We start from the raw sequence: 27,327 nt of genomic DNA, 5'->3' as shown, positions 1-27,327 counted from the left end.
AAAAGCAGCTACAGATAAATACTTAGAGCAATTTGGGAAAAGACACCATTTAAATGTGTTATGAAGTCAGCACAAAGTTTTGTTATCTAATAAGCAATTTGATTACATTTTTCTTTTCTTTTTTCTTTTTTTTTTTTTAATCTTTATTAACTTGAGTATTTCTTATTTACATTCGATTGTTATTCCCTTTCCCAGTTTCTGGGCCAACATCCCCCTAACCCCTCCCCCTCCCCTTCTATATGGGTGTTCCCCTTCCCATCCTCCCCCCACTACCACCCTCTCCCCAACAATCACGTTCACTGGGGGTTCAATTTTGGCAGGACCAAGGGCTTCCCCTTCCACTGGTGATCTTACTAGGCTATTCATTGCTACCTATGAGGTCGGAGCCCAGGGTCAGTCCATGTATAGTCTTTGGGTAGTGGCTTAGTCCCTGGAAGCTCTGGTTGCTTGGCATTGTTGTTCATATGGGGTCTCGAGCCCCTTCAAGCTCTTCCAGTCCTTTCTCTGATTCCTTCAACGGGGGTCCCATTCTCAGTTCAGTGGTTTGCTGCTGGCATTCGCCTATGTATTTGCTGTATTCTGGCTGTGTCTCTCAGGAGAGATCTGCATTTGGCTCCTGTCGGACTGCACTTCTTTGCTTCATCCATCTTATCTAGTTTGGTGGCTGTATATGTATGGGCCACATGTGGGGCAGGCTCTGAATGGGTGTTCCTTCTGTGTCTGTTTTAAATTTTGCCTTCCTATTCCCTGCCAAGGGTACTCTTGTTCCCCTTTTAAAGGAGTGAAGCATTCGCATTTTGGTCATCCCTCTTGAGTTTCATGTGTTCTGTGCATCTAGGGCAATTCAAGCATTTGGGCTAATAGCCACTTATCAATGAGTGCATACCGTGTGTGTTTTACTGTGATTGGGTTACCTCACTCAGGATGATATTTTCCAGTTCCATTTGCCTATGAATTTCATAAAGTCATTGTTTTTGAAAGCTGAGTAATATTCCATTGTGTAGATGTACCACATTTTCTGTATTCATTCCTCTGTTGAAGGACATCTGGGTTCTTTTTCATTTTTTAATTGTTGTTTTGAGACAAGAACTCAACATGAACTGGCTTCAAACCCACTATGTAGCCAAGGCTGTCCTCTGCCACCACCATCAGAGTATTAAGATTAAGGGTGTGTACCATTATGCCCAGTCTTGGTTCTGATTTTGAAGGGGAAAAAGTTCTACAGAGAGTAAGCGCCAGGCAGAGTTAGAACAAAACACACTTAAGTCACTGTATCAAACAAGGTCGTGAAATGTCATTGTTCTTTGGACTAGCCTCCTGCACTGGGCCCCAATAGATGAGGTAAAACTGGAATGAAGTCACAAGGGCTAAATAACCCAACTAATTTTGATGGGCCATTTCCAAAACCAGCAGGAGTTTCCAGCCAACCAGAATCACTCTGACAAAGAAGTCCCTTTGCTCTAATCCCAGAAAGTAACAATCATTGTTTCTTTGTTGTTTCTGCCCTTTTCAGCCCTTTCCTGATTTAAAGCTGACCTTCTCTGCTCATCCCACAACAGTCACTCTGCTTCATAAAATGCAGCATCCCATTCCAAATTCACAAGTAAACGCTCACCAGATCTTTAAAATCTGTTGTAACTTTTGTCTTTGATGGCTTCTGGTGACCAAAAAGGGACTTGAAAAAACTTCTGACAACCGAGGTGCCTAGAGGAACTGCAAGAAAGCGATGATGCCTTCTGGGGTCCCCTCCTTTGTGCTTTATGAGGCTCTGGGGGTTTTAAATAAATTCCTGCCAGGTCTTCCTACTTTGCACTGACTTTCTGATCTTTCAGGCTTTTAAATCAGGGGTCAGTTTGTACAAAGAGTACAGGTGACCTTCTGCAGTCTGCGGTAGCTACTGAGTCACTGCCAAGGGACAACCTGAAAACTGACTGACGGCAATTGCAACAAATGGGCAATTACCATGGGGACAATACAAGCTTCCAAAACTCAGAAGGACTGCTTCTTCCACTTCACTTTCTTGTACACGCAGGGAAAATCATGGCTAAGTTGATTGAGGTGATCTCAGCGCCTAAGCCACAACCTGACAGGTAAGTACAGATTTAGCACTGAAGAGTGACTAGAGCACTCACCACCAAAGAGAGGATAGCAGTGAAAGGCACAACAGAAACTCAGCCGAGTGACAATGTCCACCTTGCAGTCTACCTTCCAGTCTACTTAAGGCGAAATCAGCTTCCTTTACTTTTAAGTCAATTTGATCTTGAAACTAAATCTGTCATAATTTTCTTCTAACACTGCTACATGGAGGAAGACTTTATACTTTATTTAATACAGTTTAATTCAACATTAAGTGTACAAGTATTACTTCTGGGACTCTCAGCAAAGAACTGATTTAAAGCATTTTTTTAAAGTTAGTGTTCATTTGTGTGTGGTGTGTGTTTGTGTGTGTGTGTAAGAGAGAGAGAGAGAGAAAGAGAGAACTGGAGAGAGAGAACTGAAGAGAGAGAAAGAGAACGGGAGGGAAAGAGAGAGAGAGAGAGAGAGAGAGAGAGAGAGAGAGAGAGAGAACTGGGGGGAGTAGAGAGAGAGAACTGGAGAGAGAGGGAGAGAGATAAGGAGAGAGAGAGAGAGAGAGAGAGAGAGAGAGAGAGAGAGAGAGAGAACTGGAAAGAGAACTGGAGAGAGAGAACTAGAGAGAGAGAACTGGAGAGACAGATAGACAGACAGACAGACAGACAGACAGACCTGGTAGAGATCAGAGGACAACTTTTGAAAAGTCAGTCCTCTCCTTCCACCATGTAGGTCCTGAAGGTCCTCGGGACTGGCAGAGAGCAGCTATACCTACTGAGCCATCTCACCTGCCCTTGGATTACAGCACTTATATTGGCTGGCATCTGCAACTCTGATTGCCCCACACTGGCAATAGCAGCACTACTTATAATTTAATGTGTATTCTTTTCCTCCTACAGATTCTGAAAAAGTTTTATTTCATATATTTCACTTCAGGCATTTCTTAAGAAGTTAACTTCTAGAGCTTTCAGAGTATCTCATGGAACTTCTAAAATAAAATGAAATCTGTAATTCTTCAAAATTTTATTTAGAATTTTTATTAAAAAATTAACTTTATCAATCAAATTTTGTCTTAAACTCCCAATTTAATGGTGATGCATATTTAACAGAATATGACAATGAAAGCTGTCAAGCCTGAAAAATAATGAGTTCTTATGCGTACTATGTGCCTGGTGTTGTAGAAGATCAGAGTATATGTGCACTGAACTTAAATTCTATTATGGAAACAGTAACAAATATAAATATAAGCACATAAGAAAACGCACCACTCCTGTTAAATGAGAGTACAATGGAGTTAGTACATGGAAAATTAAAAGACAAGAACTAGTTATTTGTTTTAAAAAAATGATCCAGAAAAGTTCTCTGTCATAATAAGCTTGATCTCCTTAAAGCCCATCAAGGGTTGGAGAAATGTTTCAATAGGTAAAGTGTTTACCATGCAGGTGTGAGGTATGCACTGGATCCTCAGAACCTACTAAAGTTTAGCCTGCAGAATAACTCCATACAAACACTCAAACTTTTTATTTTCAAACAGTTTCACAATTTGACAAACATTATCCTGTTCTGCAATCATTAGCATGGACCTAACTCACGTAGTCAATTTATCAGCTTCCTCTATTTATCCGTTCATATTCCAAACTCACAGTAGTTATTCACCAAGTTTGGTTGTTTTTGTTTTTTGTATTTTTGGTTTTTTGAAGAAAATGTAATAGGCACAAGACTCAGGGGAGAATGAGGATAGAAATAAATAAATATATAAGCATCTATGTAGACAAGACTTGGTTTCCCATAGCAGATAAGTGATATTTCTCTTAACAAAGCCACACCAAAAAGAAAAAAAAAATCAACTGAGGAATTTTGCCACTTTTACAATAAAATGAACCCAATGATTTTCAATCTCTTCCTTCTTATCTTGGGCTCATCAAAGCCTAATCAATTTTCCAAAAAGATATGTTTCTTTTATTCTTGGCAAATATCATGAAAAAACAGAAGGCTAAATGAAGTTATGTATATAAAATCTCTAACTTAGACATCAAGAAAGAGGCATGGAACCTTCGAAGACTTAAAATCATCCTTTGACAGCTTTTACAGGTAACTGGGTGGGGTCAGCACTTCGGTGAACATCAGAATCTAAAATATAGTGATTTTTTTTTAATGTTAAGGTTTTTCAAAACAAAATCTTTAAACCATGTTTTATATTTTTTTAGTTTACACAAATTTGTCTCCAAGATATTTACATGAGCTTTTTTCTGATGAAATCACAGAAATATAAGGACTTAGCTTATTATTCTCTATTCAGTCTACTAATTAAGAAACTCAACATTAGGCTGAAGAGATGGTCAAGCAGTTAGGAGCACCCACGGCTCTTGTGGAGGAACCAGAGTTCAGTCCCCTACTCACAACCCAGTTCCAGTGGATCTGTCATCCTCTTCTGACCTCAACCAGCACCAAGCAGACACAAAGTACATACGTACACATGCAGACAAAACACTAACTCACATAAAATAAATAAATAATTTCAAAGTAAAAGCCCGACGTAAGTGGTTCATATAATTACTGGTTTCGCAATTCCAAACAATCAATACTTCCAACACCATCAGTACAGTATCCAAAGTACAACTGTACTTGGCACAGACTGACACAGTTTATGAATATAAAAAGAAATCGTCATCTAACAACACAGGAAACAAAGGCTGATAATGTCTCAAACTGTATTTGCAAGTTAAATAGTAAATATACTGACTCATTTTAATGGTAATAAGAAAATAAGTAAAAATAAAAACTTCAAAAAAATCAGTACTATTGATCAACTTTCTGTGAAAAAGCTTCCTTGCAAATTAGAATGTTACCCCAAAATATATAAGCATAATAGTAGAAAAAATTCTTATTAATATAACCAAATCAAAAGACATTACTATACAAAATCTTTATCATACTACCAAATACAGAAAAAAGTAATAACTTTAATTGAATTTAAAAATGTAGAGAAGCTAAGATTCATTACTTTCACCCCCACAACAAGAAAAAAGGCTGAAAATCAATACTTTCTTACATCTATAGTGGAACTGAGGTCAGAAGATAGACAGCAAGGCACGTGGGAGCAGAAGCTCCCACCTGGAAGCAGCATCCATGCGGACATTTTAGAACAGCTCAACAGTTACTGAAGCAGGTTTGGAGAGGTGGCTCAACAGTTAAGAGCACTTGCTCTTCCAGAGGACCTGGATTCAGTTCCCAGCAACCACACAGTGGCTCACAACCATCTGTAACTTAAGTCCTGGGAGATCTGACACCTTCTTCTGGTCTCTGACACATACATACATATAGACAAAGCACTATACATGCAAAATAAATAAATCCTTAAAATATGTATTACTAATATATACATCTACATAAATAATTAAATTGCTAAGACAGTTTTTTTTTTTTTGGTTCTTTTTTTCGGAGCTGGGGACCGAACCCAGGGCCTTCTTGCTAGGCAAGCGCTCTACCACTGAGCTAAATCCCCAACCCTGCTAAGACAGTTTAAACCTGTGAGAGAAGCCCAGGAATCTTCAACCCTATACTACAGGTAACTAAGGAATACTGAGAACAGGAGAAATAGTCTTTCCCAGGAAAGGCACATCCATTTTTTCCAATACCAAATGATCAGCCCTGAAAACATACATATGAGCAACATTATAGAGAGCAAGGAGGTTGTATTTATGTATTCAGGAACACATGTGTAATGAAAATTAATGAACAAAGGGGGCGCGGATTTGAAAGAAAACAAGGAAGGGTACATGGAAAGGTTTGGAGGGAAGAAATGAAAAGGGAAATGATTTAAGTATATTAGAATAAAAGAAATTCTTTAAGAATGTTTATTATTTATATTAGAATAAAACAAAAATTTAAAACCTGCTAGAGGACCCAATCCTATCAAAGTCCCAATATTTTCTTGAGTTTTATTCTTCAGAAACTCTATCAGATTGTTAAAGTAAAAATCTGAAAGAAAAAAAAACCCTTATCTTACAACAGAAAGAAAAAAAAAACATAACTTTTCTGAAATGTGCCCAGAGTTCTCTGTACTCTTAAGGGGCCTTCTCTGCAAAACTGAAAGTATTTTATTACAACTTAAGCAACTGGGGTTTTACCTAGCCTGTGTCTAGGTTTTTACAGTACCTGAGAAATCCAGAAGGGAAATACCCACTCCAGCCCCTTTTAACTTCAGATGTAGGGAAAAGATACCCAAGTCAAATTCACAGAAGACTGGTCTTTTAAAAGGACCAGAGAATTTCTTCCCCTCATTCCCTTCTCCCTCCTCCCACATCAACATGACTCCTATGCACCAGCCAAAGAGGACAGCTAAAACAACTGTAAACCTCAGACCATATTTAAAGATTCTCTCAGGGAAAAAGTCTAAACGCAAAGGTTAGCCTCTGACATGAAAGCTACACAAATACAGCCTAACTCTTAGGCAGATAAACAGAAAACGTCCTTCCACGTGCTAAGACCTCGGTTTCCACTACCTGATATATTACATCTATCTGTGAAGGTACTTTTTAGGGCAAACCTACAAAATGATAGGAAGAAGGGGAGCACAGATGGGCAGGAAGGTGCTGCTGACTGCCAAACAGACTGGAGCCTCACAGAGGTTTTAGAAACACCACCAGAAATGTGAGCTCCACATGCTAAGAATGCTGAGGAGGAGAAGTATGTATCATGGAAAAGCAGGTGGGCAAGATTAGCAGGAGACAGGAAATAAAGAGGAAATGCCACAAATCCACACTTGGCAACAGACAAGGACTGCTGCAGTGATGGTTCAGGAGTCAATGAACATAAAGCAGAACAAACATCAAAATACTTAAATGTAGGCATGTTATATGAAGACTGCCAGAAATCAGACAGAGAGAAGCAAGAGGATGTAACAAACAAAGGCCACCTTAACTACAGAAGAAAGGGGTCAGGAGTGCATCAAGCTCTCCCCTCCAGAAACCACACAGCAAGAAAGCAACAAAATGAAATATTTCAACTATTAAGGAGAGAACAGTTCAAGTCAGAATTGTAGTATTATACTTCAAAAATAAAGACTTTCTCAAAAAAGCAACAGTTGAAAGAGATAAAAATCTAACAGACTTATCTTACAAGAAAAGTTTTGAAAGTTCCTTAGTGAAAAGCAAAATTTTATGTCAAAAACGTGGTACACATGCACACGGTGTGTATGGAAGCCAGAGGAAGGTGTCAGATACCCTAGAAGTGGAGTTACAGACAACTGTAAGCCACCATGTGGGTGCTGGGAATTAGACCCCTCTAGAAGCGCTATTAACTACTGCCATTTCTCCTTCTAACATTTTAAACCTATCTCGTGTAGTAAGGCAGCTTTGAACCCTGATCCTCCTACCCTTTTCACTGAAAAATGAAAATATAAATAAAAACTATGACTCCACCATGAGTACAGTACATATGTAGTTTCTATATCCTGTCCTTTTTAACATTTTATTCCAAGTATTCCTACAAGATTACATTAAATTCTATACTCAAATAGAATCTCTATCCTCAGAATATAGTTTTAATTTTTACTGTATGAAATAGTTTTAGGACCTGATTTTACTCATAACTTTCTCATATCCAGAAAATACAATTTTCTTCAATCTAGGCATTGATTCTACCTATTCTGATACCAATAGACAAACATTATTAATGTGAGCACATGCATACATCTATATACTGTAATCAAGCATTTCAGTATTACCAATTTCTTTCACAATGCTCACAGTATCTCTAAGAGTAATTACCAGGACTCATCTCATGATTCAAAGAAAGATTTCAAACAAAAATACTTCAATGACCTATTCAAAACACAAGGAAAATTCAACAGTCAATGAATCACAGCTGTAATTTTCACATCATGCTCCACCTCCCGGGATAATTAGCATTCTCTAGCAAGAACTGTCCTAAGATCCCCTGAGAACAAGAAAGATGTAACAAGAGAACTGGGAGCAAAGAGGAGAAACTACGTTCCTTACATTCATTTCGTTTTATGAACTCAGCAAGAAAGTAGAGCAGCAGTGGCACAATTTTAGACTTAAGTGAATTAACTAGCTGTAAGAGTGGTCCACTTTCTGATGTGCCATAGAAATCTAAAGAATTATGATCAGTGAGACAGAGGAAGGCTAAAGCGAGTTAGCAATCTCCATTAGTGATTCACTGAGGTAAGCCAAACAAATTAATGCATAGACACTGCACTCATAGACCGATCCAGTGAGTGTTTAGGACATTCCCATTTTACTTTTCTTTTATAATGCCAACAAAACTCTAAATATAGCACACAGAGGTTACTCCACAATTACATAACTTTAGAATCTGAGACATGGAAAAGGCAGAATATAATTTCTTCCATCCCTCTCTTCCTCCAGGCCTCCCACTTTATCCATGACATGGACATGGTCCTATATAACATCTTCCTAACTGAAACACTTCATCTTGGAGAGACATTCATTAAGATCCCAAAAATAAACAAAGCTTAAAATACTTAAAGTCAGCAATTCACAAGTTACAGGAAGTTCCTTAAACTTGTAAGGTCTACAAGGTCCTCCTAGTCCTTAGATTATATAAACAGTAACAACTGGCAGGGAGAAGGGATTCTCTCACGAACTGAGATGTCTGCAAGTTGTGCAGGGAGCTCTAGACATGCAGCTTTGATGAGTCTTCACCATGCTACCATGGATGGTGTACCTGCCTTTCAGTCATTCATTCTCCTTTAAATAATACAAATAAATTCACTAGTTCATTAAATTAAACCTCAATACAAATGCAACTTTGGTCTTTGGGTAGTGCCCTATCTGGGGTGAACAGTCATTTGTTCACATCTTGCCAGAAAAGTTACACAACAAAATAGTTAATTCAGAATGGAAACTAGAACCAAGGTCTCTTTACATCCAAATTGTTTTGTTTGTTTTTAATTACAACATGCTGTTGTCAGAAATTTTAAATAGCATGAGATTTTATACCACATAGATGTTAAGAAAACCAGCCTTCTGCAGTTTCATGAATACTGAGAAACAAAATCATCTACTCCACACAAAGCTTGAATAATGAGATCTAAAATTGTATGTCCCCTGTACTATATTAAAGTGTGTGTGTGTGTGTATGTGTCTGTCTGTCTGTCTGTCTGTCTGTCTTAAAATTTCAGAATCACTGAAACTTGTCCATAGAACCTTATTTGGAAATAGACTTTACAGACATGACCGAATTACTAGAACGTATTATGTTAGGGCAGGTCCTAAGTAATGACTGCAGTCATTATGAAAAGGGAATTTGGACTTACATGCATGGACTGCTATGTGAACACTGAAGTGGAAACTGGAATTATGCAGTGACAAGCTACAAAACATCAACAATTTCTAGTAACTGTTGGTCATAGCTAAGAGGGAGGAAAGGAAGTTCTTCCCTAGAGCCTTCAGAGAAAGCATGGCTCTCCCAACATTCTGATTTCAGATGTCCAACTTAGAGAACTGTGAGAAAACAAATTTCTATTGGTGTTTTTTTGGGGGGGGCAGGAGGCCTGTTTTTTGGCTTGCTTTCTCTTTCTTTAATCTGGGACTTGAGCCCAGGTGATGGTGCCACCCACATCTCAATATGCATACTTTCTTCAGTTAAACTTTTCAAGAAACTCCCTTCCAAACATGCTAGAGGTGTATTCTAAGCTGACAATAAGCCTTCAGTGTCCTTTCCCAAAGATACAGGTTCTCATTTTCAGAAGACCTCTTGGAAACAATAAGAGGGACTAAGGAGTCCATCAAAACCTATGGTGCAGGCACCAAGAAGATAAAAGTTAATGTAATTTAAACTTCATCGCTCTGGTGAAGATGTATGCACTGTCAAAACTTGTATTCTATTTGTACTTACAGTCTCCATTACTATCCATGCTATGAGTTTTGTTTGTTTGTCTGCTTGCTTTTGTTTTTGTTTTTGTTTTAAGAAAGCCTGAGCCACTTGATGTTCTGGTCCCTTATGACAATCACTTCTCGCTGTTAGAATTCCTTGTCCTTTTCCCTTTGTCATGACTTGTAGAAAATGAGGGCTGTGGGGGTAGTGCTGGACTTTTCCTGGAAGTCATGAGCAATGCCCAAAGAGAAGAGGAGAGAAAGGTGAACATTTTGGAGGGCAATTTGCGTCTTGTGGACCAAGGTACAGTTTTGTCTAAATGAAGACACGGCGTGGCTGACCATACAGTAAGGGTCACATGGGTCACATAGGACTGTCCACGGGATTATGAGTGTGGTGGGGGAGGCAGTGTAAAACATTCAAGGATTAAGCATCTCCCTAACTGCTTTTCTCAGAATGGCCTACATCTTTAAAAAAAATCTATTTCACTATTTTTTAAACTTACAAAAATGTTAAGTCACTAATTTTTACTGTTTCTTGTTTAGAAGGAAAGCAATGGAGATGCAGAGAAAACAGCTGAACTGCACCAGTATGTTAAAGATTAAAATTAGGAAATAGCTTACAAACATACAAACCAATATGCTAAACTGAACAAGACCCAGGGTATGGGATATTTAAAAATACTTTTCTCTTGGATCAGCACAAAAAAAATATCCTGAGTTTCTGTATTACCCGTGTCCAGTAAAATTACTTCTGATAAAAATAACACAGATTGTGTACAGAAATCACCACCCAAATACCTCTCAGAGACATTTGACATCAAGGTCAGGCAGTTTACTTGGAAGAAAACCGTGATACCTACAACAGAATTTCTGTAGTGAGACATCTGTTCTCTGTACATGGGAATATTTTACATCTCACACATGGGAGGCACTGGTACTCTGAAACTTAGAAACTTACTAGAGTCATTAGGACGGAGGTGAAGAGTTCGTACAGCCTTCCGCGATTTCAAAGAGGCAGTGACAGATGCTCATCCTCCTGACAACGTCAGAAGCAGTTTCTTGAGAGTAGTTCTCCAGCACTGGTTTGATGTCACGATCCATCAGGAGGATTCCAGGGTGTCTCTGCTGTCTCTGCTCCCAGCAGCAAGGTGCAAAGGGATCAAAAGGCCTCTTGTTTTGGAGTTGATGTCTACATCATGCTGAAGTAAGAAAAAGGCCACCCTGGTACTATTCCACTTACAAGCTCTGTGCAGCGGTGCCCAGCCATCTACGGTCACTGCATGAACATCTGCCCCCGAGCCACCAGCTCATGAACAACGTCTAATGTCCACTGTAGGCTGCCTGGTGAAGAGGGGTATATTCATCTTCATCGCCAGTGCTCGCTTCAGCGGCCTTCTCAGAGAGGAGTCTCTGCACTGTAGCAAGCCGGTTTTTTTTTTTCAGCAGCCTAAAAAGGCAATTTGCTTGGGTCTTTTTCCATTTCTTTTCTTGCAATTGATACCACTTTTCGTTCTTTTCCTCTTGCTCCTCATCTTCATCAGAATTGCCTACCCAGAGACTCTGAGTACCAGTGGGAATCAGGTGTCCATGGGCTTCCAACAATTCAAGCCAGCTAAACTGTTGAAAAAGTCCACAGAGCTTTCCAGGTCTGGTTTTTCATCATCCTTTATTTTTTCTCTTTCCATTTTTACTACTCTTCTGAATAAAAAACATTTCAAGTATTGTTTGATTCTTTCCAACCTTTCACAGAGAGCTTCTATTGTTTTAAGTCATCCAGTTTATTGTGGTTTATTACAACCATATCTTAGAAGTCTAACACATACACAGCTTTTGTACACATTGACATCATGTTACACTGATACCATCATTATATTAATATATCTTTTAGATCAGAATGAAATACATAAGGTTGGGTATTTATGAAGAAAGGAGGTGTGTTTTAGTTTACAGTTTTGAATCCTGAGGGTTCACACAGCATAGAACCAACCCTGGCTAAGAACACCATAACAGAAGATATCATCCTGGCAAAGTTGCTATGAAAGGGAGGAATCACATGGCCAGACAGATAGTCAGAAAGAAAGGAAGGCAGACTTCCTCTGTTCTTAACAACTCTCTCAGATGACCTTACTCAGAGATTTTATGAGAAACCACAATGACTTAAGGACCCTCCCAGAAGGCTCTACCACTTAAAGGTTCCACCTCAACACCACTGTTAAAGTTTAATGATCAACTATCTCCCACAAGTTTGTGTATTGAATATCTAGTCCCTGATTGATTGTGCTGATTTGGGAGGTTCTGGGAAATTTAAGAGATAATAAGCCACAGATGGTCATCGAGTGGGAGAGAATTTGGTCAAAAGATGCAGGAGTGCTTAGTATTGGTGCAAAGGTGCATAATTATCAATGGCCACCAAAACTTGCAACAGCGAGTGCGTCTCATGAGCCCAATGAATGAAAGTCACAAATAGGCGAGTGAAAAGCAAATGTAGTTTGGTGAGCATCAGGTGAGCATGTGCCCTCACATCAAGAGCTCCCTCTCAAAAGAGGAGGAGTACCAAGTACTGTTAGCTGGTTCTTGGAATTTTAAAAAGAACTGTTAATCCCAGCACTTAAGAAGCAAGGGCCAGGGGTTGGGGATTTAGCTCAGTGGTAGAGCGCTTGCCTAGGAAGCGCAAGGCCCTGGGTTCGGTCCCCAGCTCTGAAAAAAAAAAAAAAAAAAAAAAAAAGAAGAAGAAAGGGCCATTGATCTCTGAGTTCAAGGCTAGCCTGGTCTACAGAGCAAGTTTCAGAACAGCCAAGGATACACAGAGAAACCCTGCCCAGTGGGTAGAGAGGGGGTGGGGGACAACAAGTCTGTAAAGGGAGAAGAACTTGCAGGGAAGTAGCCATGATCTGTCCATCAGCACACTGTTGGTTGTTTCTGGTTTTTTAGGAACCATAGTGTATGTTTTTAGCTGTACTCAGCACATAGCTATCATCAGTGGAAGCCTTCCTGGTCAGGGCCCCATCCTACCTTCCTGCCAGTCTTCATGGGGCCTAGCTAGAAGAAATAATGGAGAAGGGTTCATTGTGTGGCCTTTGTCTCTGTCCCCTCCTGTCTCCCCATCATAAGAAGTAGATTCTCTGCTGTGCATTCCTGCTAACATAATGTTGTGCCCAAAGCACATAAGACCAAAAACATGGACTAAATTCTACAATAATGAGCCAAAATACATCTTTTTCTCTTTAAATGGAATCATTTGGGCAAGACACACTCAAACTACATCCAATGAACCATTCAATAAGAAACGCAAGAGTTTTCAAAATCCTTGCTTTACTGTTTACACTCTTACTTTACTACTCACTCCTAATCAACTCCCATCACTACCACTGAAGGACCTAATTTAAACCAAATTTCAAATTCCCAAACTTTGACCCTGACTTTGCTCCTTTCCAACATTAATTAATCTCCTCCAAAGCTTGTGACAGTCAGTGCTGTCAACCTGACAGAATCTGGAATCGTCGAGGACACAGGCCTCTAAGTGTGTCTGTGAGAAATTGTATTAAGTCATTGATTGAGGTGGAAACACTTTCTTACTCTAGGTAGGACCATGTCCTCACTGAATGGATTCCAGACTGCACAGAAGAGCATTCATCCATCACCTCTTCCTTCTGACTCTGAAGGCAGAATGACCGGCCACTTCAAACTCCTGCCACCTACATTTCCCCAACATGAGGACTTTACTTTGAACTACGAGACAAAATAAACCCTTTCTCCCTTAAGTTCTTTTTTCCAGAAACAAGAAAACAAAAGTCAAGCTGCCCTATCCTCCTCCCCTACTTCAGTTATCAACAAACACAGCTTTGTTCTAGCAATAGGGTATACATGTGCCTAGCTTTTCTCTAGAAGAATTATCTTAATTTCATCGTACACAGCAAAGAACGCTGCCTCTGCCCTTACATAGGTTGTTGTGTGGCTTTCCTTGGAAAAGATAACCATTTTAAAACAGTCAGCACTCCAGCCTCACAAAACACGGCATTCAAATGTGCCCAGATGTGCATTTTCCCTCACAATTGTTGTGCTTAACAAACATTTTAAAAGTAAAGCTCAAAGGGTAAGTTTTATTTTAATTCTTTCAGAGAATTGCAAAGTAAGGCATTATATTTAAATGTAAAGAAGTAAAATTTTAAGTGGAGTTCTGACTTCTAAACATGTCTGATTCTTATAACTGAGAATTAATACTTTTATAAAATCTTCCTAAAAATGTTTTCCAATAGTTATTATCCTAAAAAAGATTTAAAACAAAAAACTTTAGATAATCAAAATCAAGTTAATATTACACAATGAGGAGTTTCCAATGATAGAAAAAATTTAAGAAAAAAATGTTTCATTTCTTCTCTCAAAAATTTCAACAAACTACTTTAGTCCCATTTTTATAATGTTCCCACACACCAAACACTCAGAAGAAAGTACTTCCCTGAGTGAATCTTGGTTTTGTACTTTTTAAATAGTGTCTCAAACAAGATTTCTCTTTTGATAATCTAAACTTAATAGTACTCAGCAAATAAAAGAAACTAGTAATTCTGAATTCTACCAATTATTAGCGATCAATACTTTTATAAATTAAATTCTAAAGACCAGAAATTACATCATAAGGTACTTTTTAAAACTAGCTCTAGGTTTTAAAAGTATGTTTTCTAACATACTTGTAAAAGGCATTTTACTTAAATTCTATAAACTTTAAATAAATTGCAAAAAAATGTTTTGAGATTATAAAACAAATATAATTGTTGCATTTTTCTAGCTGTATATTCCAGAATCAGCATTTTTATCAGTTTTTAGAGAATAAGATCACATTTCAAATTATTTTTAAATGGTATATTTTAGTCTTAAAATCAACTGGAAAAAAATAAATTAAAACAGTTTTAGAAACATTAAACAAGTGGTTTAACTCCATCTAACCCCAAGTCAAGCAGTGATTCCAGAGGAGAGGTGGTGAGCATGGCACTGTTTCCAGACAGCTGCACAATAAAAACACATTTTTATTAAATTAAAAACACATCACCTCACCTGTGTACATCTCTAGGCTTCCACTCACAGAAGAGGCAGTAAGGTCGGTCCCTCTGCATAAAATGCCATGGAAGAGCCAGCTTTCACAGCTGCTTAATAATCTGTTTCCACAGCTTTTGGAAACTTGATTCCTACTTCTTGCCCTGAGCATCTTATGGAGTCTACAAATACAAATGCTTTACTAAGGTCCAAGGAACCCAATGATGGATGGATAAGTAGTAATGCTTGCTGCAAAATATCACCTTTACAAAGCATAAAAATTCAAAATAAAGTTCAAGAAGTACAATCACAGATATGAGAACTCAAAATACATTTCAGGAAGTCTTATTTGCCTACATCATACTTTTTGGAAAATAACATCTATATTCCCACGCACTAGTTTTCATCCTTTCTAGTTCTAGCTTTAACCTTGTACTCAGAAGTTCTACAAGGACCAAAGGGATGGCTCAGCAGGCAAAGGCGCTGTCCACGTGCACCAGGCAACTGAGTGAGCCTCTCAACCCACACAACGGTAGACGAGAAAACCAACTCCGCAAACTGCTTCCGCTCTATCTTCACATACGAACCTCAGCACATGCTCCCCTACCCCCAACATACACCTCATGCACATGCAAGTGCACACACATACACACATACACACACATACACACACGCACGCACGCACGCACAGACAATTTAAATAAAAATAATTTAACAAGTTATGCTAGATAAGTGATTAGCATGACAAAGAATCTCTCAAATCCTGAAGAAATTATTACTGACTTGATGCTGCATTTGCCTGCGGAATAAATGATGAGCGTCCTCTATTCACAATGCCTGTGACCAGAAGTGCTTCAGGTTCAGTTTTTTTTTCAGTTTTTGGAATTTTTTTTCAAAAACACAATGAGATGAAATGAGTCTAAATACAGAATTCACTTTTGTGTCATACAGACCTTTACATAGCACAAAGGTAACTATATTAATATTTTTAATATATCTTTTTATTTGACCCATCCCATGAAGTGAGATGTGGAATTTTTCACTTATGTTGTCATGCTGGTTTCCTATCTTGGTATACTGAATCTCAGATTCTACTGTTAGGGATAATCAAGCTATATTCTATGTCAAAAGAATGTCTAAAGTGCTCTGACTGCACTAAGATACTTTGCCTATTTAAAGCATGTGATGGGCCAGCAAGATGGATGAGTAGTCAAAGGGACCTGCTGCCAAGCCTGATAATCTGAGTTCAATTCCCAGGACCTACATAGTAAAAAGGAGTCCATCTTCAAGGTGTCTTCTAACCTCTACACTCCTGCTGTGCCACAAATGGCATAAGTACACACATGCACACACAAATTCTCTCAAAGGAAACAAGAAACATCCTATGATAACACAATATAACTAATACCAAGTGTGTATAGAGATTCTATGAAAGTTACAAAATGCATCTGAAAATATTCAGGAATGGCAACAGTGTAAAGGTTCAGCCGCACTTATGGTGCCCAGCATCACAGCAGGGATCTCTACATGAGCATTCTCTGACTCAGAGCATTACCTTTTCTCAAGATCTTTCTGTATCTCTAGCAAATAAAGAACAACTTCCTTACAAATATCCAAATAGCTTTTCAAGCTATTTTTGAGATCGCTGATTTCCACAAGTAGGAATGTTTCATTCACTTTCATTTCAAATGTTCGCTCAGAAAAATTCTAATTAACTTTTCCATACTAAATCTCTGCCCTCTTTAACTAAACTTTTAAGATCAGAAAAAAATGTTTACAATTTATTTGACTTTTATAAGCTGGTAACATTAGACTTGTTCTACCTATACATGTCTGATCTAACACGATGCTCAAGAAACACTGCAAGCTCCGCTACAGTCTACTTCTGCTTCTAACAACTGGATATGGCTTCTCTCAATAAACACACAAAATACAGTTAGAGGTCTCTCCCTCTACTCTGCGTCTATTAAATTTGTTTCTGATTTCCTTTTAATAACACTGAGAGCCTGTGGTGTCAGGCATGGTAGCACACATGCTCCTGATCCTAACAATCAGAAGGCGGAGGCAGGAAAACTGTGATTTCAAGGCCAGTCTGATCTGTACAGCAAATCCCTGTCTCAAAAAACAACAAAAAAGGGCGGGGCTAAGCAAGCCCTTTCCCGGCATGTACAAGCTACTAATTTCAATATCCAAAACTGAAAGGAGCATGGAACAGGTTTTAAAAGAAATGCACCCCTAGCCCTAAAACAGTGATGGTTGAATCAATACAACCTCTTTTAACAACAACAAAAACTATTTTAATAAAGAATACAAAGTCATGTTACTTTTGAATGCATGACTGTGACAGCATTACTATCACCCCCAACCTGAAATAGTCCGAATGTCCATCAACATGAGTGGATAAACTAACTGTGGTAAATCCCCAGAGCACAGTACTAGTACACCACTGAAAATCAAGTACTGATTCACACGGGGACAGGAATAGCACACTGCATTATATGACGTAAAAGAAGCAGATTCCAAAAGCTAAGTTCTAGATAATTCCATTCAAGCAGCACAGTCTGAAAGGTAAACTATGTGAGCAGAAAACAGATCCACACTGCTGCCAGTTGTGGTGAAAGACGGGGCTTAACTACAAAGGAACATGAGTGAAGCGGAAAGCCTGTGGAACTGCTTTTTAATTGAAGGAACAAATATGTATGCCAATCCTCTTAGAATTAATATTAAAAGTAGAGATGTTAATATATGACTTAATTCATGTGTGGACACGTTTTAGAAGAGCTACTAAAACATCAGAAGTTTCTAAAGTGAGTTTATTCTCATTACCAGTTATGCCACACAACAACCTAGGCTCCATATAGAAAATGTGGTCACAACCTGTTTTTATCAAGTTCAAAACTCGAAAATCAAACCCATTAAAAATTAACATGCTGTGACTTTATGACGAAACAGATTATACTAGGTAGGCAGGCAGAAAATATTTCCCAATTAATACACAATTAACTAGTTTTGGACTAAGTGGTCAGTTGGCACTATACTCCATTGGTACATATACACACAGATTTAAAAACAGAACATCTCAAAAGAGTCAAATGGAAACACAAAGGTGCTATCCACAAAAGTGTACTGACCTGAATCTGTTCAGTTAATAAATAATAATGGAAAGGACTTGATCTTGGATGAAAACACCACCAGGGCCATAGACAGCCTCAGCCAGAACAGCAGCCTGAAACAAAAGAAAGTAAATTAATTCACCCTCCTCAAATTTCACTTAATATTGTACTTCTTAGCTCTTTATTCATGTTCACGTGGAAGTCACAATAAGGGAAGGCCTGTATTCTATAGCCACAATTTTACAAATGCCAAGAAGGAATGGACTTTCACTTTGCAAACTACATCCAAACTCAGTGGCACTCATTGTCTTAATTTGCTTCATATTCAGTCCCAAAAGATTGAGTCCCAAATGGTTCCTTCCCAGTCATAAATATTCCTCTCCAGTCTAGACCTCAAAATCTGCATCCCAAACAACCCAACTAGTTCTTTGTTTCTTCCTCCTCCTACACAAACTTCCATTCCAATTCATTTAATCTGCTTGCTTGACACAGAACAATTTTATTATCCTAGCTGTCACCACTCAGTGAGCATTCCTGAAGTATAAAAGACGACATTGTAAATTTTACTTTGTTGAGTGTTAAATAACCTCATATACGTATAAATACTGCATTCTTCTGGGATGTGTTCACATTATTTGGAATTTTCTTCTCAACAGAGGAATGGGTACAGAAAATGAGGTACGTTTACACAATGGAGTACTACTCAGGTATTAAAAACAAGGACTACATGAAATTCCTAGGCAAATGGATGGAACTAGAAAATATCATCCTGAGTGAGGTAACCCAGTCACAAAAGAACACACATGGTATGCACTCACTGATAAGTGGATATTAACCCAAAAGCTTGGAATACCTAAGAAAAAATTCACAGATCGTATAAAGCCCAAGATGAAGGAAGACCAGAATGTGGATGCTCCACTCCTTCTTAGAAGGGAGAACACAATACTCACAGCAGGAAATACAGGGAAAAAGGATGGGGCAGGGACTGAAGGAAAGGTCATCCAAAGACTTACCCCACCTGGGGATCCATCCCATATGCAGCCACCAAACCCAGTCACTATTGCTGATGCCAAGAGCTGCTTGCTGACAGGAGCCAGATATGGGTGTCTCCTGAGAGGCTCTGTCAGAGCCCTACAGATACAGATGAGGATAGTTGCAGCTAATCATTGGACTGAACAAGGGGACCCCAATGGAGGAGTTAGAGAAAAGACTGAAGGGGATGAAGGGGCTTGCAACCCCATAGGAAGAACAACAATATCAACCAACCAGATCCCCAGAGCTCCCAGGGACTAAACCACCAACCAAGAATACACATGGAGGGACCCATGACACCACCCACATATGTAGCAGAGGATGGCATTGTCTAGCATCAATAGGAGCCTGTGAAGGCTCGGTTCCCCAATGGAGGGGAATGCCAGGAAGTTGAGGTAAGAGTGGGTGGGTGGGAGTGGGAGCATCCTCATAGAAGCAGGGGGAGGAGAAGAGGTATTGGGGGGGGGGAAGGGGATAACATTTGAAATGTAAATACATAAAATATCCAAGAAAAATAAAATTAAAAAAAACTAGCCAGCACACAATCCATGTCCAATATTATAAGATTTGCTATAATCTCATGAAAAGTAAAAATACTAAAGAAAAAATAAAAATCTTTAAAACTAAATAAACAATTATGTTTGTAATAGGTAAAATATAAACTACTTCCTTTTGATGAAGTGTCAAAGACAGAAAGTTACAAGTCACAGGTTTACATTCCATTTGTGGTGTTGAATTGTCAGTCATTTTCTCATATTTTAGGAAAAGAAACGATAGAGTTACAATGAGCAGATCCTAGATGGGAAGAGAAAAACAGCAACTGGTCCACTAATGTTCATCTTTAAAGAAATGATAAGTCCTGTTCTACAAAAGAAAACACAGAAAGCACACATGAAAGAAAGAGAAATCTAAATTTCTTGGGAAGTTACATATTAATAGATGACAGAAAGAAACTGTCTAAAGGAAAATTGGCCATTTTTGAGAAAGAATGTTAAGGGAGCAACAGCTGTAAGCTTATCTAAAATAAGACGCTGATTATCATAGTCACAACCTCATCCTGTAAGACTAATGGTCCTTGGGCTACTACGGCATCTCAAAAGCCTGCCTTCAGAGAGGATTAGATGAGACTGTATCTACAGATGATATGGATGAAGCTACCCAGACTGATGGAGGCAACCCATAAGAAGCTGCTTCCAATACTTAATTTCTCTACTGGAATGTGTCGACCTAAATAGAGCACAAGGGTACACTGCTCTGGCTTAGACACAGAGGCAGTAAACAGAGCAGCAGTGCTCCCTAGCCATAGACCACCTTGTTAAGGAAGAGTGAATGAGAGAGAAAGTCTCAAAGGAAGCACTGATGACATCAATGGGTCTCTACATTTCCTGCTTTTCTTATAGCACTAATGTTCCGGTGACTCTGGTATATCAGTGGAAGTTGCATTCATCTTGCAAAGAAAAATAGGCAAGGGAGATGATATTCATGGGGAAAGAAAGTACTTCATGCTAATAACAACAAAAGAGAAGACACAGCAGAGCGGTTAGAGTGCAGAGTGCTTGCCTAGCATAAATGAGGCCAAGTTCAATTTCTAGCACCAAACAAACCGGGGATGGTGGTATCCACCTGTAATTCCTGTACTCGGGATACTCAGGATACAGGAGTATTGATGTCATCACTGTTTCCTTTGAGCCTTTCTTGCTCATTCACTCTTCCTTAACAAGGTGGTCTATGGCTAGGGAGCACTGATGCTCTGTTTACTGCCTCTGTGTCTAAGCCAGAGCAGTGCCTGGCACCCCAAACTGTACCAAAGTCCTGTGGATAATTAGATCCTAGGGAAGAACTTAATACTATTATTAATATATTAACTTAATTAATATTATTAATACTACTATTTTGCTAAATGGATATAGAAATAAACTGCCTCCTAAGTTATTAGCTTTATACCCATAGACTATTACGTCTCCCAGCCCTCATCAGTGAAGTGTCTCTTTATAGTAAAGGGCAATCAATACAAAAACCCAGAACTGATCAAACAGCGAAGAATAAGAGACTATAGAATGCCCAGCTCTCGATGGACAGCTAGGTCACACCCTGTCCCCACAAGGTTCTGGGATCATCCTGGAAGAGAGGAACAGAAAGACAAGAGCAAGAGCTTGTGATGTCTGCAACAGAACAATATTTGCCAGACCTGAAGCACTGTTGTACGTATGAGCACACAGCAATTGTCACTGCTTGAACAAAACCTACAAGAGTTCAGGCCAGCCAGAATCCCAGCACAGATGGGGAGGGGTTCATGTGATGCCACCCCGAGTTAAGAGCTACTGGCAGTGACTGCCACTGGATGAAGGAAAACAAGGTTTCTTCAGGGATGCAAACTTTGGGAGACAAACAGTACTCCAGCTGATGGCCCCACAACTGTGCACATATAAGCAGCACTAAATGGACTCAGAAAGTTGTTTCAAAGAGCACATGGAAGTTAGGGAAACTGGAGGGAGAAAATAACTTTTTTTTAAATGCAAAAACAATCCACGGTTTAACAGCAGTCAATTATGTACTCTCTGAGGATTAGAAACTAGTGTGTGCGACAAAACTTCAGGCTTGTCATTCGGCAAGTTGAACAACCTTAAATGTAAAACAATTAACAAGCCACAGTTAATCCTAAAACCCTCTCCGAATAGTGACCTCTCAAAATGTATAGATGGTAATTCTATCCCTCACCTCGCCCACATAAAGTACCAAATAGCAAGTTATAAACTATTCCCAACTACAGTTTGGAAATAAAGTATATGTGTTGTCAATTTGTGTGTTTTATATTATGAGTTTCAGGCTATGGTCATAAGTTTTCTGTCTCATTTCACTGAGAGCGGGGACACACTATTAGCAGCATGGTGCCCCTGCAGAAAGGCAGTTATTCTGTGGCAGAGTCAGATTTAGGAACTACAAGAAAAATCAATGGCTCCTACCAGGGAAGGGGACATTCCTCCACAGAGTTATCACTCAGCTCTTAAGTAATGTGAATAAAGCAGGAAAAGGGTTTCCACATTGACAACAGTACATGTCCATAGATCCTTAGTCCTGGAAACTTTTTAAAATTTAAAAATATTTGCTGAGTACATATTAGACTGCGAATATCTTTTCAGGCCCATGATTTGTTCTCCCTAGGTGGTTTCTAGGTGCTCACTGTGTAGTGAAATGAGTAAGATCCTGGCTTTGATAGCATTTTATTCTTCCTTATATGAGTTGTGTAACTTTGGATATAAAGAACTCAATAGGGGCTGGAGATAAGTATAAAATAAATAATTACAAATATAAAGAGATAAAATATAAATATTATATTTTATTTAATATAATAAAACCGCATGGATAAATATAGTAATTGATGGGTGAGAACACCTTATCAGCATGGTATATGACAGTACTTAACTAATTTCACAATATAGATTTCCTGCCCCAAATAAATGTAGCATGCATAGCTCCATGTGCTAATAATTTAAACAATAAAATTTACCAGATTGGCTTTTAAGCTTTGTATTTTTAGTTTTGTGTTCCCCAGTTGTAAGTAGACAAAGTTAAAGATAATGTTTTCTCCAGCACATTAAATTAACTTGTACTGTAGTCTTTGGCTTGAAAACAACATAGAATTAAGTACAGATCACTGTAAAAATGACAACAGTGGCTACTGCTGGAAACACAAACAGTTATAACTGAGCACTATTTAACTAAACCAGTAATCTTAATCTTTTTACTGATGGTTCTGTCAGGATATTGTTCCAATAGTGCCCTGCTATAGAATAGTCTCCATGGCCAAAAATTTTTGAAGGAGTTGCTGTTTTCACAGAAGCGACAGAAATGTACAACATAATCCTGGAACAACTTGTCATACAAAGCTATCAAAGATGAGTGCTGTCATGTTAAAAGAATTCAGAACATCTTCAAGGTATTCAGTGTTCAAAAGAAGAACTTTATGAACTTTATGAGTCACAGTAATCACAGTGCACTGAAATCTAAATATGCCATGTAAGTTACTGAGACATTAAAACAGTAGCAAACAAACAAAGCATCTAACACCTCCAAAGGTTATAAACTCATTATCTTCAAAATTGGTAAATAAAAATGAAGCAAACATTTATTGTCTTGCAAATTTTACAGTCAATAATACAATAAGTAAGGACAGTATTCTATGCAGGTATTCTTCTTAGAAGAAATAATTTTCTTAGAATATCACTATTTTGCAACCCCATAAAAAATTAATGGCAGAAAGTCATCCAATATCAAATGCCTCCTCAGGTTTTACAAACAGATCACATCAATTCTGATCAAATCTGGATTCAACTGGAAATCTTTAGAGCATACAGAAAACAGAGATGAATGCTGAAATATACTATCATATATAATCAGCAAAAGTCAGTCTGTGAAAAACTGTAAGCCCAGAGCTGAGTAGCTAAATTACAAGGAAACGAAGAGAGAGATGAGAGGGGAACATGTGGATTAATAGCTCAAAAGACACTTATTTTAAAAAATTTAAAAAAAAAGTAAGACTAAGCCACAGTGTTCAGACACACACTTGGACGATAAAAAAAAAAACAGATCACCATAAAAATGAAAACAATGTCTACTCTTGGGAAACAAAGTAGTTATGACTGAGGTAAGATACACAGAAAGCTGTGGGAGAACTGACAGGTTCTGGTGGACTTCTAAATGGGATGCCTTTTAAAACATGAAGTAAATATTCATTTTGCTGTTTGTATTTGCGCTTTATGTTATAATTTAAAAGCTTTTATAAAAATACAAATAAAAAATGTTTCTCAGCCTGAAATTCTTAAAATTCCAGCCCTATCAGGTTTTTGCTGTGTGAACAAACAGGCTAAGTTTCACAGTCTTCAGTCTTCACATCTATATCAGAGAAAGTCACGCCCCATAATTATGGTAATAGTACAGTTTGAATGTTTAGCAAGTTGTCTACTGAACAGTCAATAAATGGTTATTATTATCTGTGCAAAAGAAGAAGCTATATACAAGGTGGCCATCAAAATGTTTACACTAAATGGTTATCCCAAGTGCTTGAATAGTCACATATCAATCTTTTTGGTTTTTAATATACATAGTAATCTTTTAAAGGTATCCTAAGTCAAATATTATGGCACAGGCCTATAGTTCCAGCATTCAAGAGGCTGAGGCTAAAAGGTTGCTTTAGCCCAGAGAGTCAAGACCAGTTTGGACAACCGAAAAAGACCTGCTCTTGAACCAATGGTTTTCTGTGTATTAGTCACTTTTCATATAAATCCTTCCAAGCTAAAAGTACATCAGATAGTACCAATGTAAGTTTGGTTAGCCAGAAATTACACAAAATGCCTTTAAACCACAGATTTAGTTATGAGCATACATTCTATTTTTAAAATTAATACATGGTAAAATGAGCTTTGGGAGAGAAGCAAAAGTATACAATTTCAAGACTTTTAGTGTTTATAAAAATATTATCACAATCAATACAGAACAGTTTTATCACTAATACCACCCATGAAAAAAATCCCTGTGCTCTATATAGTCACACACTGGTCCCATTCTAAACTGGGAATTTTAGTCCATTTTGTGCTACTGTAACCACTATCTCAGAGAGTAAATTGTAGAGAACAGAAGCATATCCTTCACAGTTCTGGAGTCTCGGGAGTCCAAGATTAAAACTCAGTGCTTGAGGGCTGAGAGACAGCTCAGTAGCTTAGGATGCACACAGGCTACCCTTGCCGAAGACCCAACCACTCCCAACTCAGGCAGCTCCTGACAGACTGTAACTCCAGTACCAGGAGATCCAATGTCTCTGGTCTCTGAAGACACCTATACTCACAGAGATATATATACACACATACACATAATTTTAAAAATAAAACTTTTTTAATGTTTCAATGCTTGATGACGGCTCTTTTTGCTACATACTAACATGGTGAATGGCAAAGGTACAAAAGGAGACAAACACTGTGTCATCGCCTAGCAGAACAGAAGAAGCAAACTTCCTTCCAGAAAGTCTTAAGGTCGTTACTTTAGTCATAAGGGCACCACTGGAATAATCTCAACACTAATGTTTGTGGGAGACAAAGCCAATCAAACCACAGTACCAATGATCTCTTGGTACTGTCACAGTTTTGTCTTTTGCCAGTGACATAAATGGAACAATGAGACTGGCTTCTTTCACAAAGCAAGAGAGTCGGTCTCTGAGAGTCAGGCAAGTTGTTAAACATTCAAATTGTTACTTGATTCTCATTGTGAAGTATTTCATTGCATGACCTACCACAGTTCACCCACTCATGCACTGACATTTGAACTTTTCTAGTTTATTGCAGTTGTGAACCTGTGTTGCACTTCTGTTTGGTAAATCTGCATCTGAGTATGTACCACGTGATTGTAAGGAACTCTCCATGCTGCTGTACAGTTCTGTGTCCTCATGAGCGGTACATGCGCATTCTAGCTGCTCTGTATCTTTGCTAGCTTGCTACTGCCAGAATTCATTTACCTGTTTCTTTACCGTTGGTATCTGAATAGCTAGGTAATGGTACCTCATTATTTTAATTTGCATTTCTGCTGGCTAATGATGTTTATAGGCTCTGTTTTTTAAATATATACTACAGTTAATTCTATTTGCCAGAGGACCACATTTAATATTATAGCGCTTAGCCTGTTAATGGGATGAAATTTTTGATATCTTTTCAGAATCATTTACCACACAAAATTTCAAATTGGCCTCATAAGCAAGGAACATTTATGCAAAGTTTTTCAATCCATTGGGTAGAAAATGTACTCAAATTCAATTTATATTAAATTGGAATTTGTAAATTTTTCTGAAATTAAAAAAAGTCTTCAACTTCTCATCTTTTCAAAATCTTTTTTTCATGAAAGTATCTAATTGTAAAAAGCATTTACTGAGTGGACATTTTGTGTTAGAATTTATACTAAGCCTTAGACATACAAATATTAACAAGCCAAAAGATCTTAACCTGTAGAACTTCATATTTCTCGTGTGTGTGTGTGTGTGTGTGTGTGTGTGTGTGTGTGAACATACATGTATATGTGTGTTTGTGCGATATGCTTGTGTGGGTATATGCACTTGTGTATGAGGGTGTTCCACGTACATGTGTGTACATCCGTTTGATCTCTATCTTATGTTCATGCCTGTGTGTGAGCTAGCCCACATAGGCATATATGGAGGCTGGAGGTTGATGCAGAAATGTCCTCCTCAATGACTAGACCTTATTTGGTGTGGCAAGGTCTCTCCCTGAAGCTGGAGCTCACTGTTTCAGCTAAAGTAGCTGGCGAGCTTGCCTGTGGGATCTGCTTGTCTTTACCCCAACCCCTAGAGCTGTTGTCATAGGTATGCACCACCACACTCTGCACTCAGTCTCCATAATTCCACAGCAAAGAACTAAAGAACTTACCCACTGTGCCATCTCCCCAGAACTGCACCTTAATTTTTTTTAATTTAACTTATGTATATGAGTGTTTTGCATGCATATATGCCAGTGTACCAATTGTGTGCCAATGCCCAAAGAGGCCAAAAGAGGGTGCTGATACTCTGGAACTGGACTTAGAGGAGACTGTAAGCCATCTAGGTGGTGGAGAAATAACTCAGCAGTTAAGAGCATTTGTTGCTCTTACAGAGGACTTAGGTTCAATTCTCAACACCCACAGAGTGCCTCACAACTATCTATAACTCTAACTCAAAGGGATCTGATGCCCTCTTCTGACTCCCAAGAACACCAGGCATGCATATAGTATACGTACATGTAGGCAAAACAAACACATAAAATAAACAAGTCTAAAAAAATTTATATACCATCTAAATTAAGAAACCAACCATGAAAATTCTGTATAAATACATTTATTTATGAATTATTTGCTGATACTTTAATTTTATTCTTCCTCTGTAAGTAAAAGATATGAATATTGGTTATAATATAAAATATGATTCTAGTTTTGTTATCCTGGGTCTAAAATTTCACACTTACATATTACTATACAACTAAGGAAGCTTCCTCTCAGGTACGTTCTCCCATTAAAGTGAGTGAGCTATCTGGACCATAGTTTAGCTCACCCCTTGATTTTGCTGCAGTAACCTTATTTGTTCTTCACACGCACTAACAAAATTCTCACTATTACTTATAACTTAATAGATAAATCACAGATGCCATAAAACATAAACGCTGAAACACTGAAAACAAAAAATCCTTAAG

At 38.2% G+C, this 27,327-nt stretch overlaps 1 protein-coding gene and 1 pseudogene across 3 annotated transcripts in view; both read right to left on the bottom strand.

Annotated features, from left to right (window-relative positions):
- Window positions 1–27,327, bottom strand: part of Fut8 (fucosyltransferase 8) — a 246,864-nt gene that overhangs the window by 199,071 nt on the left and 20,466 nt on the right. For 2 of the 3 annotated variants that reach the window (NM_001002289.2, NM_001412189.1), the window contains 1 exon segment: window positions 18,095–18,189. The gene's annotated coding sequence lies outside the window, so the exon portion shown is untranslated. 3 annotated transcript variants of the gene reach the window in all.
- LOC148005328 (ankyrin repeat domain-containing protein 49 pseudogene) lies at window positions 10,831–11,708 on the bottom strand (annotated as a pseudogene).

The sequence above is a fragment of the Rattus norvegicus genome, chromosome 6, assembly GCF_021556685.1.
Source record: "Rattus norvegicus strain SHRSP/BbbUtx chromosome 6, alternate assembly SHRSP_T2T, whole genome shotgun sequence".
NCBI lineage: Eukaryota > Metazoa > Chordata > Mammalia > Rodentia > Muridae > Rattus > Rattus norvegicus.
This window is presented reverse-complemented; position numbering and strand designations above follow the sequence as displayed.